Genomic DNA, 18,961 nt, shown 5'->3' on the forward strand with positions numbered 1-18,961 from the left:
GTTAAGCATCCAACTCTTGGTTTTGGCTTGGGTGATGATCTCATGGTTCATGAGTTTGAGCCCTGCATCAGGCTCTGCGCTGTTGGTACAGAGCCTGCTCAGGACTCTCTCTCCCTCTCTCTCTGCCCCTCCCCCATGTGCGCGCGCTCTCTCTCTCTCTCTCTCTCTCTAAATAAATAACTAAACTTTTGAAAAATTTATAAATTTCAAAAGAGAGGGATACTACAACCCCTTTAGTAACCTGTAGGTGTATCTGACTTTTCTCTTGTCTTCATTACACTTCTGAAATGTCTTGAATTCCTGTTCTCCTTATCCTTTCATTGCCACGGACCCCATCACCCTCCCCAGAGACTATGCAGGTAGCTTCCTAAATGGTGTCCTTGTACCCAGGTCTTCCTCTCTTCAGTATGTCTTCTATCTTGCTGCTTTTTACGTCCCTAAGTAAATAGCAAATCATGCAACCACCTACTTACAAATGTTTTATGGCACACCACTGTTTATTTTCTTAAAGTCCCAAAATGCTTAATTCATCTTTTGATCTGACCCAGCCAACTCTTCCAGCTTCACTCAGTAACCTATGCCGCCCCCCCCCCCCCGCCCCCTGCCAAGGTTGAAAGAGGCAACGTTCCTTAAACACATGACGTGTCATGTTGTCAAGGCATTACCACTCCTTCCACCAGAAATGCCCTCCTTCCAACTCCTTCCTCTCTTCTTTGCTTGCAGAGATTTGGCTGTTCTTTCACAACATCTTAAATGTCATCTCCTCTGTGAAGCTTTCTCAGGTCCCCATCCTCAAAAGGGACCGTTATTTCTTCTTGACAGTGATGACTCTTAGTTTAAATTCTATCAGAGCACTTAGCAGTGTGAATGTAAATGAGAAATAGACTCTGTAACTCTTGGGTTGAATAAGGAATGCAACAGAATCATAGGTTTATTACCTTTTTATGTATGAGGGGAGAAGAAGGACATTATGAAGCTCTTCATGCTTAGCTAAGCTTTCATGCGTAGAAATATTGCAAGCATTTATCCTTTTTAGAAAAGAGAGATCAATTTAAATGTTGTTCCTCGAGCAAGAAATTATTACAGAAGCCAGGCAGTCAGAATGACAGAATTCTAGTAATTATAAGGTTCTTTTCACAGGATATAGCAATACACTCAGCAGTCCAGGTGTCTTTGAAAGACTTTTCTGTTAAACCAAAGAAGATTAGAATAAGATTACATAGTTTTTATGCAAGTGTTCGCATTGGGTAAGAGACTAAGAGTGATAATTTTGTGAATGGCCTGAATTCTCTACTTTATCACAACTGGCTTTACAGTATGGAATGATATATGTTCTTCTGCACATCTAAGGGAATATTTTCTTCTCTTTCTGAGATCGTTTATTTTAAGACTTATTTTTATTATATTTTATTTTTATTTATTTTTAGAGAGAAAAAGAGAGAGTGCATGCATGTGCAAGCGAGCTGGGGGTGGGGCAGAGGAGAGGGAGAGAAAGCATCCCAAGCAGGTCCTGCGCTGTTAGCATAGAGCCCGACGTGGGACTCTATCTCACAACCGTGAGATCATGACCTGAGCTGAAATCAAGAGTCGAATGCTTAACTGACTGAGCCATCCAGGTGCCCCTCTTTCTGAGATTCTTATCACAAGAGGCATTCTCAAAGCTATTTGATTAGAGAATAGAGTATGCTTGAGAGTCTTAAACTTTACAGTATGGCAAAAAAAAGAGCAGGGCAGATGTTTGACAAATGCAATATAATGTTTGACAAATGGAACATCTGTTCCCTATGGAGTTAGAACTCAGTAAAGATTTGTCCTTAACATTGTTTAACCTTGTACTTCCATCCCTAGCATAAAGAGGCTGTTTGAATATTTGAATTGACTGAAATGTACCCTTGTTTGTCAAAGGGGAAGGAAAATATAATCATCCTGTTATTCAAGTCTCCAATGCAGTACATGATTTACAGAGAGCAGTTCAAACACTGATCCAAAGTGAGTATATAGCACATTTTCCTAAGATTTGCCAGGAACTCAGGGAACAGAATTCAAGAGACTTCATTCTAACTCTGTTAATGTTTTCCTCTTAGTTCAGCAGGATTTATCATGTTCAAGAAGATGCTAGATTAAAGAGTAAAAAGCAGCCAATCTATGCATTCAGATTTCTTTATTCCTTTGTGAACACTGCCTTTCTTTGGCACCCACATACACCCGCCGAGTTCAGGGAACTTGCTTGAGTCTGGAGCCTCCCAATTTAGAATCTTTACCAGCCCAAGGTAGCATCCCAAACCTAAACTCTTTTTATGTATCAGAACTTACTGATTTTTTTCCAGTTTTCCCAGGGTTCTGCCAGCTGACTGCCTAGTATGATCAGTTGAGCAAATGCTGCTGTTTATCTCAGGTAACATTTGCGTTTGTGCTGAGGTCCATTAAATGATTCACGTGGGACATGTCAGGATCAGTAGAGACATTTTATGTTGGCGGGGCGGGGGGCGGGGGGAAGATGTCCTGGGATCCTTAAAATCTCAGCTTCTTAGTCTCCTCTTTAGTCTGGACTTGCTTGAAATTTCCATCAACTCAAGGCCTGAAGAGGAAACATCTTTCCTTTTCTTAGAATTTCTTTTTGTAGGCATCAGCAGCAGTGATGGAGTCCCTGTAATCTTTTTTCCATCAACCACACATAGGTAGCTCATACGTCGACTTTCCACTGTAAACACTTCCATGATCAGGTTGTGAAGGGCCTGGTTACCGTCAACACTTAGCAAGCTCAACCCAGTCAGCCCCCAGACATCAGCTCAATCAAATAATTTATAGGTGACAAGGCAGCAGGGGAAGTGAATCCAATCTGGAAATCTTCTATTTCCATTGTGAGAACACCCCTGGACAAATAATGTAACAGTACTGTGCACTTACAGGAGGGGGCCGTCCGGTATGAAACTTCATTATCTCAGCAAGTTACACACGAATAGTGCAGATGGATAGATGGTCCTTTAATGATGGCTGAACCCTACCTTCCAAACCATACACAGTCTACACGGAATGCGGGGGTGAGAGAGGTCCTTCGTTCTCTTCAACCTGCCCTTGAAGGGCAGCTGCTATAGTCTCTGAAGGTCCCTCATTCCCTTCGTACCATTCCCATCCTCCCTCCCCTCTCTTCACAGCCCCTGAGATCCTTAAAGCTAGTGATTCTCCATGTATACCCTGCGTTAGAATCTCCTAAGAAGTTTTCCAAAGGTATGGATACTAGGCCCCACTCCCAGAGGGTCTGATTCATTTGGTCTGGGATGAGGTCTGGGACATGCTTTTTCTCCTCCTCCTTCTCCTTCTCCCTTTTCCTCCTTCTCCTCCTTCTCCAATCTCCTGTCTCCCTTCTCCTTCTCCTTCTCCTCCTTCTCCCATCTCCTTTCTCCTTCTCCTCCTTCTCCTCCTCTCCTCTTTCTCCTCCTTCTCCTCCTCCTTCTCTCCCTTCTTCTGTTTCTTTTTTTCCCCTTAAAAGTACCCCAGGGCAGTGCACAGTCCAGTTTGAGAACAGTCACCTCTTCTGTTCCTCTCACCCAGGGTTTCCCTCTTTCTCCAGTGAACCCTCCAATCACTCGATTCTATCAGGGGCCTCTCTGGGTAGAGTGAGAGTCACTGGAAACTGGGAATGGATTTCTTGTTTTAACTAGACAGAACTGCTCTTGCCATTTCTTCTCCTCATTTTTATGCTGGAACAGCCACTCTCTCCTCCACCACTTTGAATTATTCGCCCAAATGTGCCCCTTTATTACTCTTGTTCCGTGCATGTAGGCAATAGCCTTTGAATTTGATCCTGCACCAACTTGGCACGCATCTTTCTGGGCCAAGAAAACCTGCCTTCATTTAGCCCTTTGTAATTATCCCAGGGATTTCAACAAGGTACCATTGACTTTCTACTCTATAATTAAGAAATGGAAGGGCCAGCAGCAATACGAAGTTTGCTTGTTTATATGTTTATACATGCCTGAATTTTAATTACTATCTTTGTAGCCTTTGGATTGGCCCTTCAAATCAGAGTTTAATTTGTAAATGCTTTTCTGATGCTCTCCAGATGTCCCCACTAAGTCGTCAGCAGCATCCTTTTGGAATCTAAAAAATGAAGGCATTTCTTCAGCTCTAATCTTACCTTTGTGGTCGTTACTGCTGAATGCTTCCTGCTGCTTTCATTTGCTGAATTTAACTTAAATCCAAGCTGGGTTTTGTTTTAGCCCTGCCGTCCGAATCAAACCTGGGCTAATCTGTTGAAGTAGTGTCCTATTGGCTCAAGAAGAGAATTGCTAGACGCAAGCTGGAAAAACAGAACTCTCGTGTTCATTGTAGCCACCAGGAAGAGGCTCCTTTCTATTTGCTTTCTATCATAAAGTAATATACTATATCTTGGGCCAAAGCTTTAAATTAAAATAAAATAAAACCCTCTGAGTTTTACATTTGGAAATCCACAACTGAGTCTGCTGGGATAGGTTTTGGGGACAGGTGGTGGAGGAAATCCTGTGGCTGGTCCTAAGTGGCTTTGGGCCAGCTACTTTTCCTCTCTAAGCCTTGGTTTCCTTATCTGTAAAATGGGCTAATATTAGCTCTCTTGCAAGATTGTTGGGACAGATAAGTGAGATAAGGAATACTTGGCATTTAATAAGATAAACAAGTAGAAACTAATGTTCTTGTTTATATCCAGAAATAACAATGTGTGAGTTCATAGCAAAAACTTTACAATATATGCACCTGTCCTATACATCAAAGGCATTTTTGCCTAAAAGCACAAAGCTCCAAATACTAAGTACAGTTCTAAAACCCAAGCCGCAAAACAAAAGCAAGGGAACATGTCCATATAGCTCTGACCTTTTATCTATTTCTGGGAGATACCCAATCTCCTTCTCACCTCACGAGTGTGATTTCCTTTCTCTTCAGCCTGGAAAGCTCTTACTCAAGCTGTTCAGGTGGCTGACTTCTCATCTTTTAGGTGTCAGCTTAATGTCACCTCCTGAGACAGGCCCTTCCTGATCACCTCAGCTAAATAAGGCTCTCCCTTCCACTAGCCCCTGTTAGAGTGCCTGTTTATTTCCTTCAGGGACCCTGTTGCAACCTGTATTGCTTTCCTTGTTTGTTGACTGGTTTGCTATCAGCCTCTCCCACTAAGACCGAGGGCCATGTCGGTGCTATGGAACATTGAAGAGCCACTCCCTAGGACCAGTTGAATGGCCAATAAATACTTGTTGAAACAATCAACTAATAAACATTGTCCAAGTCCCCCATTTCATAGGTGAAGAAGCTGAGGTTAAAACATGATGAATGAGGGGCGCCTGGGTGGCGCAGTCGGTTAAGCGTCCGACTTCAGCCAGGTCACGATCTCACGGTCCGTGAGTTCGAGCCACGCGTCAGGCTCTGGGCTGATGGCTCGGAGCCTGGAGCCTGTTTCCGATTCTGTGTCTCCCTCTCTCTCTGCCCCTCCCCCGTTCATGCTCTGTCTCTCTCTGTCCCAAAAATAAATAAAAAACATTAAAAAAAAAATAAAAAAATAAAACATGATGAATGACACTGAAATAGTAGGAAAGCCAAACCTCTAAGAGTCATTCGAGGGCCCTTGCCAGGGTGTTAAATCCTGTGTCCCAGACAGTGCCACCATTATATCCATGACCTCTCCCTTTCTCGACTCGTACTCTGCCCACTTGATCCAGTGCCCTTGGGATCCACTCCAGACTCGTTCTCTGGGTTCCTGCTGGTATACATCAGCCAGATCCTGCAGCTCCTTTGCCTCACGTTCCTCTCTTCCCTTAGCAAACCCTGCACGTCTGCATTTGACTCATACTAAAATGTGATCCTAGAACTGGCTGGTGGCCAGGAGAGAAGGGGGCGAATTCTGAGCAGGGCCAGCATTATTTGTAAGATACTCGATTCATTGGAACCTTCTGTATAGTTGTCAAGCAAGGAGAAGTTCTTCTATCTTTCAACAAGGGAGTGGGCCACCTCTGTAGGTCCAGAGGGCTTGGGGAAAACTGGGTGATTAAGGTCCTTGAGTATCTAACAGGGTCCGTGCTCCATGCCTCACAGCCCCTCTCCTTTCCTGTGGGGCCCCAACTCTGTCAAAGGGATTTGCCAAGGCAGAGGATTCACCTTCTCCGAAGTTCTGCCACTCTTCATGAAGGCTCACTTCTGGTTTCAGGTCCGTCATCCCTCTGGTTGCCCGTGAAGAGGCTCTCTTTGAGAGCTGCCGGTGAGGCCCTTTGACTCCCACATTTGGGTTTCAGTTGGTGCTTGATAAAACTGCTCCTGTCATCTACACTGCTCAGTACATCAGGAAAGATGTAAAAATCAATGCCAAACCATGTCTTAATCTATCCATTATGTGCCCTTACCAGGAACACTCTGAGCAGTTCTAGGAGAATGCCTCCCCTTGAAAGAATAAAGATCTATGATGTGAAAAATAAAATATTCGTCATTGTAAATTTGTTAATGAGAAATGATGAAGAGAGATGTGTACTTAGGGTCTAAGACCCCCTAGACGAATTGAATGAAGATTATAGGCTACAGAGGAGAGCTCCGGAGACGGGGTTTAACAATGAAAGGAATATGAATTGTTTTAGAGATACCATGACTTGAAACTATGGGAAATGTGTCCACCAGAAGACGAGGACGGACACGAATGAAATACGTTGCTTTCAGGATGACAAATGTCCAATTCAGAGAATATCTCCATCCAGAACAAGGAAACTGCTTGACCTGAAGATGGCTTCCTGGAAGATTGGGGGTCCGGGGCCTTTTATCTCAAAGGAGCTGGGAGAAATAGCTCCAGAGTTAGATTAAATGTAGGTGTCAGGATGAATTAGATGAACTGAAGCTGAGAGTCATACCTGTAAAACTCCTAAGTGCATATTAATTTTCACCAAGCTAATGTGAAGGATGAGGTAATGATCTGTGCTTTGCAATGATCTGTGCTTTACTTGCAACCATGGAATGTGGTACGTTGTGTATTCTGGGCTGGACCCTTGAGGCTACGAGGCTAACAACGTTGGGAAGAGGGGAAGGTTGGAGAGAAAGGGACGTGGGAAGTCCTAAAGTTTGGGGATCTTTGGTTGCATGCTGGGATGTGCATGAAGTAATGAGCATTGGTGTTAAGAGCAGGAGCTTCACAGGGCCATCAGCACTCGGCACCAGATAGGTGCCCGTCGCAAGAGCTCACTGAGGGTTTCCGCCCCGACGCAACAGCAGGACAATTGTCATGCTCAGAATAGCTTTCCTTCTGCACTTAAGGGGATCTTTTATGGAAGAAGATTCTGAAGGAGAGGCAAAAGAGAAAAGATTATGTCCTGGATGTTTGGAAGGAGAACTCCAGCCAACATCCCACGAAGCCCTGTGCAATCTCAGTACCACCAGCCTCTACGCCAGTGGTGGAAGGTTACCTAAGGGGTGGGAGCAGCTCAGGCTACTAGTTTAAGGTATTATCATCACTATCTCCCTCTTTTTTAAATTTTTAAAAATGTTTTATTATTTTTGAGGTGGGGGGAGGGGCAGAGAGAGAGGGACACATGGAATCCAGAGCAGGATCCAGGCTCTGAGTTGTCAGCACAGAGCCCGACACGAGGCTCAAACCCATGAGCGGTGAGATCCTGACCTGAGCTGAAGTTGGACGCTCAACCGACTGAGCCGCCCAGGTGCCCCCACCATGATCTTTATTTCCTCTTATCCGCAGGCATCCTGGGAAGGACAGTCGTGGCCACCATCCTCCACCTAAGCGAAATGACGAGGATGATTGGAACTGGCTTTGTGGACAGCCCGTATGCTGGGACTCACCGATGAGAAAGGTAGAGATCTGAGGGCGTGATCGAAATCTAGACAGCTGCGGAGAGAGTACACAAGGAGACACCCCCTTCTGCTTACCAAACCCTGGAATAATGAGACAAAGGGGCATCCCTAGAAGTTTGAAGAAAATGTTTGAGTATATAAAATGAGAGCAGTAAACTTAGAAACTCCTTACTCCAAGTAGTAGTGCAGGCTGGAAATATCTAGAAGTCTGTATTTACTTAGACTGTGAGGAAAGTGCTGGGAATGATGTCACGAGGCTTATTGTCCAAACGGGAAGATAAATGTGAAACAATCCCCAAAGTAATTAGCTTCGTTTTGGGAAATCAGAAAAAGTAAATAAAAAAAAAAAAAAAAAAACCATGGTGATAAGAAAGAAAGTCTTTTTAAAATATAACAACATCCTGAATACGTAAATACTGATTTCCTTATTAAAGGTTTTACTGCCTTCAGTTTTCTCTGCACTTTCCAGGCTTACCAGAAATAAGATGTGTGTGAACTTTTCAGATTGAAAACATGCTTCAATATAGATTTATCGCTTATCATGTCCCTTTCTTTCCTGAGAATGGTGATTATCAGGCAGGGAATTTAGGACAAAGGAGTTAGAAAATATTTATGAGACTAAGGAACAAAACTCCTATTCCAATTTCAAGGTTTCTTTTAAAAATTTTTTTAAATTTTTTTTAATGTTTATTTATTTTTGAGAGAGAGAGACAGAGTATGAGTGGGGGAGAGATAGAGATAGAGGGAGACAGAGAATTGGAGCAGACTCCAGGCTCAGAGCTGTCAGCACAGAGCCTGATGCGGGTCTTGAACTTATGGACCTCGAGATCATTACCTGAGCCAAAGTCAGAGGCTTCCCGGACTGAGCCACCCAAGCACCCCATATATATATGTTGTTTAATTTACATCCAAGTGAGTTAACATATAGTGTAATAATGATTTCAGGAGTAGAATTTAGTGATTCATCACTTACATATAACACCCAATGCTTATCCCAACCAATGCCCTCCTTAATGCCGGTCACCCATTTACCCCATCGCCCCCACCCCACTAACACCCCTCCAGCAACCCTCAGTTTGATCTCTGTATTTAAGAGTCTCATGGGGCGCTTGGGTGGCTCAGTTGGTTGAGCGTCCATCTTCTGCTTAGGTCATTATCTCATGGTTAGTGAGTTTGAGGCCTGCATCAGGCTCCATGCTGTCAGCACAGAACCCACTTTGGATCTTCTGTCCCTCTCTATCTCTCTGCCCCTCCCCCACTCATTCTCTCTCTCTCTCTCTCTCTCTCTCTCTCTCTCTCCCTCTCCCCCCCCCTCAAAAATAAATAAACATTAAAAGAGTCTCTTAGGGTTTGCCTCCCTCTCTGTTTTTATCTTACTTTTGCTCCCTTTCCCCTATGTTCATTTGTTTTGCTTCGTAAGTTCCACATATGAGTGAAATCATATGATACTTGTCTTTCTCTGCCAGACTTATTTCACTTAGCATAATATCCTCTAGTTCCATCCACATTGTTGCAAATGGCAAGATTTCATTCTTTTTGATGCCGAGTAATACTCCATTGTGTGTGTGTGTGTGTGTGTGTGTGTGTGTGTGTATACCACATCTTCTTTATCCATTCATCAGTTGATGGACATTTGGGCTCTTTCCATACTTTGGCTAATGTTGATAGTGATGCTATAAACCCTGGGGTGCATGTGCCCCTTCGAATCAGCATTTTTGTATCCTTTAGGTAAATCCCTAGTGATGCAATTGCTGTGTGATAGGGTAGTTTCCATTTTTAATTTTTTGAGGAACCTCTTTACTATTTTCCAGAGGGGCTGCACCATTTTTCATTCCCACCAACAGTGCAAAAGGGTTCCTTTCTCCACATCCTTGGAAACATCTGTTTTTTCTAAGGTGTTAATTGTAGCCATTCTGACAGGTATGAGGTGTTATTTCATTTTGTTTTGGATTTGTATTTCCTAGATGATGAACGATGTTGAGCATCTTTTCATGCATCTGTTAGCCATCTGGATGTCTTCTTTGGAGAAGTGTCTATTCATGTTTTTTGCCCATTTCTTCACTAGATTATTCCTTTTTTTGGTGTTGAGTTTGATACTAACCCTTTATCTGATATGTCATTTGCAAATATCTTCTCCCATTCTGTTGGTTGCCTTTTAGTTTTGCTGATTGTTCCCTTTTCTGTGCAGAAGCTTTTTTTCTTGATGAGGTCCCGATAGTTCATTTTTGCTTTTGTTTCTCTTGCCTCTGCAAACATGTCAAGTAAGAAGTTGCTGCGGCTGAGGTCAAAGAGGTTGTTGCCTGTTTTCTCCTCTAGAATTTTGATGGTTTTCTGTCTGACATTTAGGTCTTTCATCCATTTTGAGGTTATTTTTGTGTATGGTGTAAGAAAGTGGTCCAGATTCATTCTTCTGTATGTCTCTGTCCAATTTTCCCAATACCACTTGCTATGGAGACTGTCTTTTTTCCATCAGATATTCTTTCCTGCTTTGTCAAAGATTAGTTGGCCATACATTTATGGGTCCATTTCTGGGTTCTCTATTCTGTTCCATTGATCTGAGTGTCTGTTTTAGTGCCAGTACCATACTGTCTTGATGATTACAGCTTTGTAATACATCCTGAAGCCCGGAATTATGATGCCTCCCACTTTGGTTTTCTTTTTTAGGACTGCATCGGCTATTCGGGGTCTTTTCTGGTTCCATACACATTTTAGGATTGTTTGTTCTAGTTCTGTGAAGAATGCTGGTGTTATTTTGATAGGATTGCATTGAATACTTACATTGCTTTGGGTAGTATTGACTTTTTTTTTTTTGAGAGGGAGGGCACAAGTGAGTGAGGGGAGAGAGAGAGAGACAGAGAGAGACAGAGAGAGACGGAGAGAATCCCATGAGTGGCAGAGGGAAAGAAAAAGATGGAGAGAGAAGTGGGGCTCCAGCTCACCTGATACAGGGCTCAGACTCAAAAACTGTGAGATCATGACCTGAGCCAGATGCTTAACCAACTGAGCCACCCAGGTGCCCCTATTATCGACATTTTAGCAATATTTATTCTTCCAATCCATGAGCATGGGATGTTTTTACATTTCTTTGTGTCCTCTTCAGTTTTTTTTCATAACATTTCTATAGTTTTCAGTGTATAGATCTTTTACCTCTTTGGTTAGGTTTATTCCTAAGTATTTTATGGTTTTCGGTGCAGTTGAAAATGGGATCGATTCCTTGATTTCCCTTTCTGCTGCTTCATTATTAGTGTATAGAAATGCAACTGATTTCTGTACATTGAATTATGTCCTGTGACTTTGCTGAATTCATGGGTCCGTTCTAGTAGTTTTTTGCTAGAGTTGTTTGGTTTTCCATGTGCAGTATCATGTTGTCTGCGAAGAGTAGAAGTTTGACTTCCTCCTTGCCTATCTGGATGCCTTTTGTTTTTTTTTTTTCAATATATGAAATTTATTGTCAAATTGGTTTCCATACAACACCCAGTGCTCATCCTAAAAGGTGCCCTCCTCAATGCACATCCCCCACCCTCCCCTCCCTCCCACCCCCCATCAACCCTCAATTTGTTCTCCGTTTTTAAGAGTCTCTTGGATGCTTTTATTTCTTTGTGTTGTCTGATTGCTGAGGCTAGGACTTCCAATACTATGTCGAATAACAGTGGTGAGAGTGGACATCCCTGTCTTGTTCCTGACCTTAGGGGGAAAGTTCTCAGTTTTTCCCCATTGAGGATGATATTAGCGGTGGGTCTTTTGTATGTGGCCATTATGATCTTGAGGTATGATCCTTCTATCTCTACTTTCCTGAGGTTTTTTATCAAGAAAGGATGCTGTATTTTGTCAAATGCTTTTTCTGCATCTATTGAGAGGATCACATGGATTTTATTCTTTCTTTTATTAACGTGGTATATCACGTTGATTGAATTTGCAGATACTGAACCAACCCTGCATCCCAGGAATAAATTCCACTTGATCGTGGTGGAATTATTTTAACATAGTGTTGGATCCGGTTGGCTATATCTTGTTGAGAATTTTGCATCCATGTTCATCAGGGAAACTGGTCTTTAGTCCTCCTTTTTTAGTGGGGTCTTTGTTTGGTTTTGGAATCAAGGTAATGCCGGCCTCGTAGAATGAGTTTGGAAGTTCTCCTTCCATTTCCATTTTTGGAACAGCTTCAAAAGAATAGGTGTTAACTCTTCTTTAAATGTTGGGTAGAATTCCCCTGGAAAGCCATCCGGCCCTGGACTCTGGTTTGTTGGGATCAAGGCTTCATTATAAGCATTTAAACACAGTTAATGATGAGTTAATGCTGTCTATAAAACCAAAGATGCTGCTTACTTGGCTAGACCCAATCAATATATGTTTACTGTTGTTTTAGCTTTGCTTCATGTACACAGGCACTTTATTTCTTACAAGAAATCAATGTCTGGAACCAAAAAAATAACTGTGAAATGGTTTTATTTAAATCAGCCTTTTCTCATTATTGAACATTTCATATGAATAAATTAATCTTTATGCACACGATGATGACCTATCTGAAATAGCTTCCCAATTCTTTAAAATGTCAAAGCCATTTCCTAGCATAAAAAATACTAAAGGCATTTTGCTATCACATGGTTTATTAGTAGACTGGGAAAATCAATCTTATCCTAAGCAAAAGCAGAAATATTATTAGCTGAATCAAGGAAAGTGTGACATTTTGCCCGTGAACTCTTTTTCTTCCAATAATATATCTATTTTGGGAAATCATAAGACTGGAGCAAGACAAAAATGTGGGAGGATATTAGGCTTCTCTAACTAGCTATTGTTAAGTATTAGGAAATGAATGTAGCTTTTATCTGTGACTTTTTCAAGATCCATATGAAAAGAAAGTAATATGTGAAATAAAAATGCTCTGCCCATTATTAATAGCAACCGTCTGTCTTACAGAGAGTGACTAGGAGTGTCACTCATGGCAGTTAGTTAGGGGAGAGACCGGATGTACCTGGTTCCCCCTCCGGCGCTCACTTCCTGTTCTCGCTCTAAACCGCACTCAGTGTGCAGTACGCCACCTGCGGACGCCCAAAGGTTCTGCTGGGAGCCCAAGAATGTGAAAAATTTAAGGGGTGCCTGGGTGGCTCTGTCAGTTAAGCATCCGACTTTGGCTCATGATCTCGTGGTCTGTGAGTTCGAGCCCCACGCTGGGTGCTGTGCTGACAACTCGGAGCCTGGAGCCTGTTTCAGATTCTGTGTCTCCCTTGCTCTCTGCCCCTCCCCCACTCACACTCTGTCTCTCTCTCCCTTTCTCCGTCTCTCTCTCTCTCTCTCTCAAAAATGAGTAAACATTTTAAAAAATGTGGAAAACTTAAGGGCTGATGCCCCAATTTGCCCCTCACCCTCAAACTTGCTTCGCCTCTAGTTCTAGGATAAATGAGTTTATTTTGAGCCTTAATTCGCTAGGACGGAAGGCCTTCTGTTTTTGTTTTCTCACGCTGAACATATTTACCAAGTTTCTTATGTTGGAGAGCCTGACCCTATCGCATACTGCCTTTCTGTCCCAGCAAAAGAGCTTTTCCATTGTGGAGGGAGCTGTCGTGCCACATTTCATACAGCGTCGGGGACAATTCTGAGCGTCTGGGATTTGTTTCCGTAGGTGTTTGGCTTTGTGTGTGTGCTTGCTTGCATGCACGTAGAAAACAGAAAATCTAGATTCAAAGAAAAGCGCTGACAGTGTTTAAAGTGCCTCTTTCTGAGGACTGAGATTGCCTTCAGTATGTTCCTCTTTATTTTCTGGAGGTTTTGCAGTAAGCATACCATATTTCATGGTGAGGGGAAAAAAAGCTATTTCCCTCAAAATGATTGAGCATTTTGTATGAGCATAGTACTGTACTAAGTAATCTGGGAAGTAAAAAGAACAGACTTCCTTCCACTTAAAGCCTTTAACAAGACATAAATCAGTTGATGTACTATGTGATCGTCTTTTTATTGCCTGTTCCGTGTCAGATAACTCATTTTACTTCATGCACTCTATTCTCCCTTAATCCAGTCATACAGAAAATGTGTAAGTTCACTTGATGGTACATTATTATTCAGTAATTTCAGATGATGTTGGTGACAAACATGGCAATACATATTTTATAGTAGCAGATCACAAACACAAGATAAACACGGGCAGAAAAAAAGGTATGCGTAACACAGAAAGCAGTCTAGATAGTGATAATTGTTTCCTACCTTTTAAATTGACTATTAAGAGCATGTATCCTTCTCATAATGAGAGAAAAATTAACTTTTAATGATTTTAATAAATTGATCACCCAAGAACAATTTTGTCCTAGCTTTGGGGCACTGGTACACAGTGTGATGGACATTTAGTGAAAAGGGAGACCAGGGGCGCCTGGGTGGCCCAGTTGGTTGAGTGTCTGACCCTTGATTTCACTCAGGTCACGATCAGGGTTGTGGGATTGAGCCCCCAGTCGGGCTCCATACTCAGTGTGGATAATAAATAATTTTATTTCTCTAAAATAAAATTTAAAAAATTTAAAAATTAAAAAAATAAAACAGAAACCTGTGTGAGACAGTGAAGCTGGAAGAGGCTTCACAAAGCAACATAGGGTGCGGTCCCTGGGTGGCTTAGTTGGTTAAGCGTTGACTTGGTTAAGCATCTGACTTCAACTTAAGTCATGATCTCAGGGTTTGTGAGTTCAAGCCCCGCGTCAGGCTCTGTGCTGACAGCTAGGAGCCTGGAGCCTGTTTCAGATTCTGTGTCTCCCTCTCTCTCTGCCCCTCTCCCACTCACATTCTGTCTCTCTCTGTCTCTCTCTCTCAAAAATAAATAAACATTAAAATAAAAATTAAACTGGGGAGTGTTATGCTAAGTGAAATAAGTCATACAGAGAAAGACAGATACCATATGTTTTCACTCTTATATGGATCCTGAGAAACTTAACAGAAGACCATGGGGGAGGGGAAGGAAAAAAAAAGAGAGGGAGGGAGCCACACCATAAGAGACTCTTAAAAACTGAGTATAGACTGAGGGTTGATGGGGGGTTGGAGGGAGGGGAAAGTGGGTGATGGGCATTGAGGAGGGCACCTGTTGGGATGAGCACTGGGTGTTGTATGGAGACCAGTTTGACAATAAATTTCATTAAAAAATAATAATTAAAAAAAAATAATAAAAATTTAAAAAGCAACATAGGGCTCCCTGAGTACTTCAGAGGAAGGGTGAGATTCCAGAAGGATACGGAGAGAGGACATCCTAGAAAGAGCTTGCACAACAGCAATTAGACCTGGGCCGTCTGTGAAATAGGATAATAGCAACTTGCACATACAGTGGCTGTTTGGATTAAGCAAGGTGGTTGGTGCACCCATCGTCATCTGGGCAAGAGAGACTCAGGAAATATTAGCCAGCATGATGATGGTGACAGTGAGGAGAGAGAGGAGAGGGACTCGAGAGAGAGTCCAAAAGAATGAACGGCAAACCTGGTGATAGTCTGCTTCCTTGAATGGAAATAAGAATGCCAAATCGTTGGAGAACAGGAAGCTGGAGGCACCGTAAGGATGTCCTGAAGGAAAGGGACGGAGCAGCAAGAAACTGAAAGCAGTTTCATCCCCAGGATGGAAGGCCATCGGGACTGCTCGTTCTCTCCAGGACTTCGTACGGGCGCCAGGCCTGGGGGTAAGAATGTTTCATCTGGCGCCGGATGTAGTTGTGACCCGGTATGGAATGCAGGTGGATGACTGTGCAGATGCCAAATACTATGTCGTGTGTGCTTGCTCTTGTTAGACAATTTACAAAAATAAAAGAGGCTTGAGCCAGGGGACCGATGCTTCAGCTCCTGGAGAGTCTTGGCCCCCTGCTTTTCCAGTTTTTTGTTTTTTTTTTTAGTTTTCTTTTTTCTTTTTTAAAATTTACATCCAAGTTAGTTAGCATCTAGGGCAATAATGATTTCAGGAGTAGATTCCTTACTGCCCCTTCCCCATTTAGCCCATCCCTCTTCCCACAACCCCTCCCATAACCCTCAGTTTGTTCTCCATATTTATGAGTCTCTTCTGTTGTGTCCCCCTCCCGGTTTTTATATTATTTTTGTTTCCCTTCCCTTATGTTCATCTGTTTTGTCTCTTGAAGTCCTCATAGGAGTGAAGTCATATGATTTTAGTCTTTCTCTGACTAATTTCACTTAGCATAATACCCTCCAGTTCCATCCACAGCTTTTACAGTTCTCACCGCACCTTTGGGACCTGTCTCTCTACACCAAATAGACCTTTGTTGTTTCTTCTCTCGGATATCAGAAGGAAGGCGCCCGAGCCAGAACCGTAGCTGGTGTGCAGGGAAAGTAATGGGTCAAGTTTAGGACATTTGGTATTAAAATTTTAGTGGGATATTTATCAAATAGTAGTAAATAACTATGAAATCTTGTGGGGGTGCCTGGACCACAGGGTTAGATCTGGGAATGGTCTGCACAAAAGCAAGCATTGGTTTTGGTTGCCTTGAGCCTTGGTGTGGTTTAAGGTAGGAGAGGGGACGAGAAGCCAGCTCAGGAGGCAGAGGGAGAGTGGTCAGCGGGATGGAGAATACAGCAAGATGGAGCCGGCACCAGGGACACAGGAGAGGCAAGATGGTCTCTAATGTCCTCCACTGTTCAGGCAGAGGAGTCTGGGGGGAGTTGAGTCGATGCGAGAGAAGCCACCAGCCCTACACCAATTGTGCCACCACCGCGTCCTGCCACCCCTATTCTTGCATCCAGTTGCAGGACCCGGTGATGGAACCTCTGTTCACTTTGCTGGTCTGCTCAAAGGGATGCCCTGACTGCGAACTTGATCGCTGAAGACCAAATGCTGGGGGCCGTTACATTACTTACCCCTGAAGCACTGTATGTAGGTCAGCAGTTAGATTCGAGAGAAGTTCAGAGTCACTTAGGCAAGAGGCCTCTCGAGTCAACCGAATACGAATGAGGGAAACGTAGAGCTCAATTCTCAAAGAAGCAAACGGAAGCCTCCATCCAGGTCTTTTCCCTTTCCACTGCTTTGTCGTTTAGGGATTGAGAAGCTGAGTTGGGTAAAAGGTTGCGTAGAAAATGAAAAAGGAAGCTAGAGACGTGGTGGAGAGACAGGATCTTCTATAGCCCCCAAAGCCCAGCCGCGGTACCGTTTTTCAGGCACTTTCCCTGTCCCAGACACTCTGCTGACTTTTCACACACTAACTGATGTGACCCTCACAGAAGCCCTGAGGCGGTAGTCTCATCAGCCTAATCGCTGCTGAGGAGACAGGTGAGGGGCCCAGCAGCTTGCTCAAGGTCTCCTAACGGGAGCAACCCAGGCAGCACGTGTGTCGGGGGGGCGGTCCTGCCGCATACAGTGGCTCTCTCACTGTGCCTCACCGCCTCTCGGTGCCGTGGCCTCAAAACCACCTCAAAAGAAAACCACCTGCCTCCTGGGAAGCGGAGAATGATCCGCAAGATGGCTGCCACCAAAAAGTATGAAAGTTAAAAATTAGCCAGAAATAAGAGGAATAAACTACTGACACAGTAGTGGATTACTCTCAAAAGTATTATGCTCAATGACATATCTGATAGAAGGTTAGTATCCCAAACATATAAACAACTTATCAAACTCAATACCCCCCAAAATGAATAATCCAATTAAGAAATGGACAGAAGGCATGAGTAGGCATTTCTCCAAAGAAGACATACAGATGGCCAACAGACCCATGAAAAGATGTTCAAAATCACTCATCAGGGAAATACAGATCAAGACCACACTGAGATATCACCTCACACCTGTCAGAGTGGCTAAAATCAACAACTCAAGAGACAACGGGTGTTGGCAAGGATACGGAGAAAGGGGAACCGTCGTGCCCTGTTGGTAGGAATGCAGACTGGTGCAGCCACTCTGGAAAGCAGTATAGAGGCTCCTCAAAAAATTAAAAATAGAATTACCTTATGATCCAGTAATTGCACTATTAGGTATTTGCTCCCAAAATACAAAAATACTAATTCAAAGGGATACGTGCACCCTGATGTTTATAGCAGCATTATCTGCCATAGCCAAGTTATGGAAATGGCCCAAGTGTCCACTGACTGATGAATGGATAAAGAAGAAATTATATATATAATGGAATATTACTTGGCCATGAAAAGAATGAAATCTTGCTATTTCTGGCGATGTGGATGGAGCAGGAGAGTATTATGCTAAGTGAAATGAATCAGTCAGAGAAAGACAAATACCACAGGATTTCACTCCCGTGGAATTTAAGAAACAAAACAAACAAGCGTAATGGGAAAAAAGCGAGAAGTAAGCCAAGAAACAAACTCTTAACTGTGGAGAATAAACCGATGGTCACCAGAGGGCAGGGGGTGGGGTGCTGATTTGCTGTAATGAGCACCGGGTGATGTATGGAAGTGTTGAATCACTGTTTGTACACCTGAAACTAATATTACACTGTATGTTAACTAGCTGGAATTTAAATTAAAAAAAAAAATTTTAAGTATTATGCTAAGTGAAATAAGCCAGACACAGAAGACGTCACATAGGATCCCATTTATGTAAATTCTTGAAAGGCAAATTCTAGAAAAAGCAAGACGATAATGACAGAAAGCAGGATCGCTGGTTGCCTGGGGCTGGAAGGGGACTAGGGAACCGACTTTTTAAAAAGAAAGAACTTTTTATCATGATGGAAAATTCTACATCATGGGTGTCATGGGGGTAACTCGACTTTGTCAAAGCCCATGCAACTGTGCAGCCGAAATGGGTGAATTTTATTGTGTTAAGATATGTGTCAATCAAACGCACCACAAAAAGTTCCATTTCTTTTCGTGAATGTTCTCAAAGAAGTGTTACCTTTAAGTTTTGTGTTTATTAGTGTTGTCTGTTTTAGTAAAGAAGAATGTTTTCATAACGGAGAATTATCATTTGGAAACTACAGTGGTGCTTCTGGGGGCAATTTACAATCAAAAGTGATCAAGTGAACACAGCAAGAGCAGACTAACCGCACACAAATGTAACTGTCTACAGTCTCCTGGTGGCAGCAATGTAGGATTTCACTTGATGAATTCATTCAGCAAATGTTCATTGTGTCGAACAATTTAAAGCTGCCATTTTTGTAGGTCAAACCTGGTCATCTGTTAGCAATTCCAAATGGTTCAGTCTAATAGGAAGCACCTTCTGTGTGCTCAGGTAATATCCTGGG

At 42.9% G+C, this 18,961-nt stretch overlaps 1 long non-coding RNA gene across 4 annotated transcripts in view; it reads left to right on the plus strand.

Annotated features, from left to right (window-relative positions):
* LOC131492619 (uncharacterized) overlaps positions 1 to 18,961 on the plus strand; it is a 109,658-nt gene that overhangs the window by 40,517 nt on the left and 50,180 nt on the right. For 3 of the 4 annotated variants that reach the window (XR_009252187.1, XR_009252182.1, XR_009252185.1), the window contains exon 4: positions 7,697 to 7,808. The exons of the other annotated variant lie outside the window; for it this stretch is intronic. This is a non-coding gene — a long non-coding RNA (uncharacterized LOC131492619). The remainder of the gene's footprint in view (positions 1 to 7,696; positions 7,809 to 18,961) is intronic. 4 annotated transcript variants of the gene reach the window in all.

The sequence above is a fragment of the Neofelis nebulosa genome, chromosome 13 (genome assembly GCF_028018385.1).
Source record: "Neofelis nebulosa isolate mNeoNeb1 chromosome 13, mNeoNeb1.pri, whole genome shotgun sequence".
Lineage (NCBI taxonomy): Eukaryota > Metazoa > Chordata > Mammalia > Carnivora > Felidae > Neofelis > Neofelis nebulosa.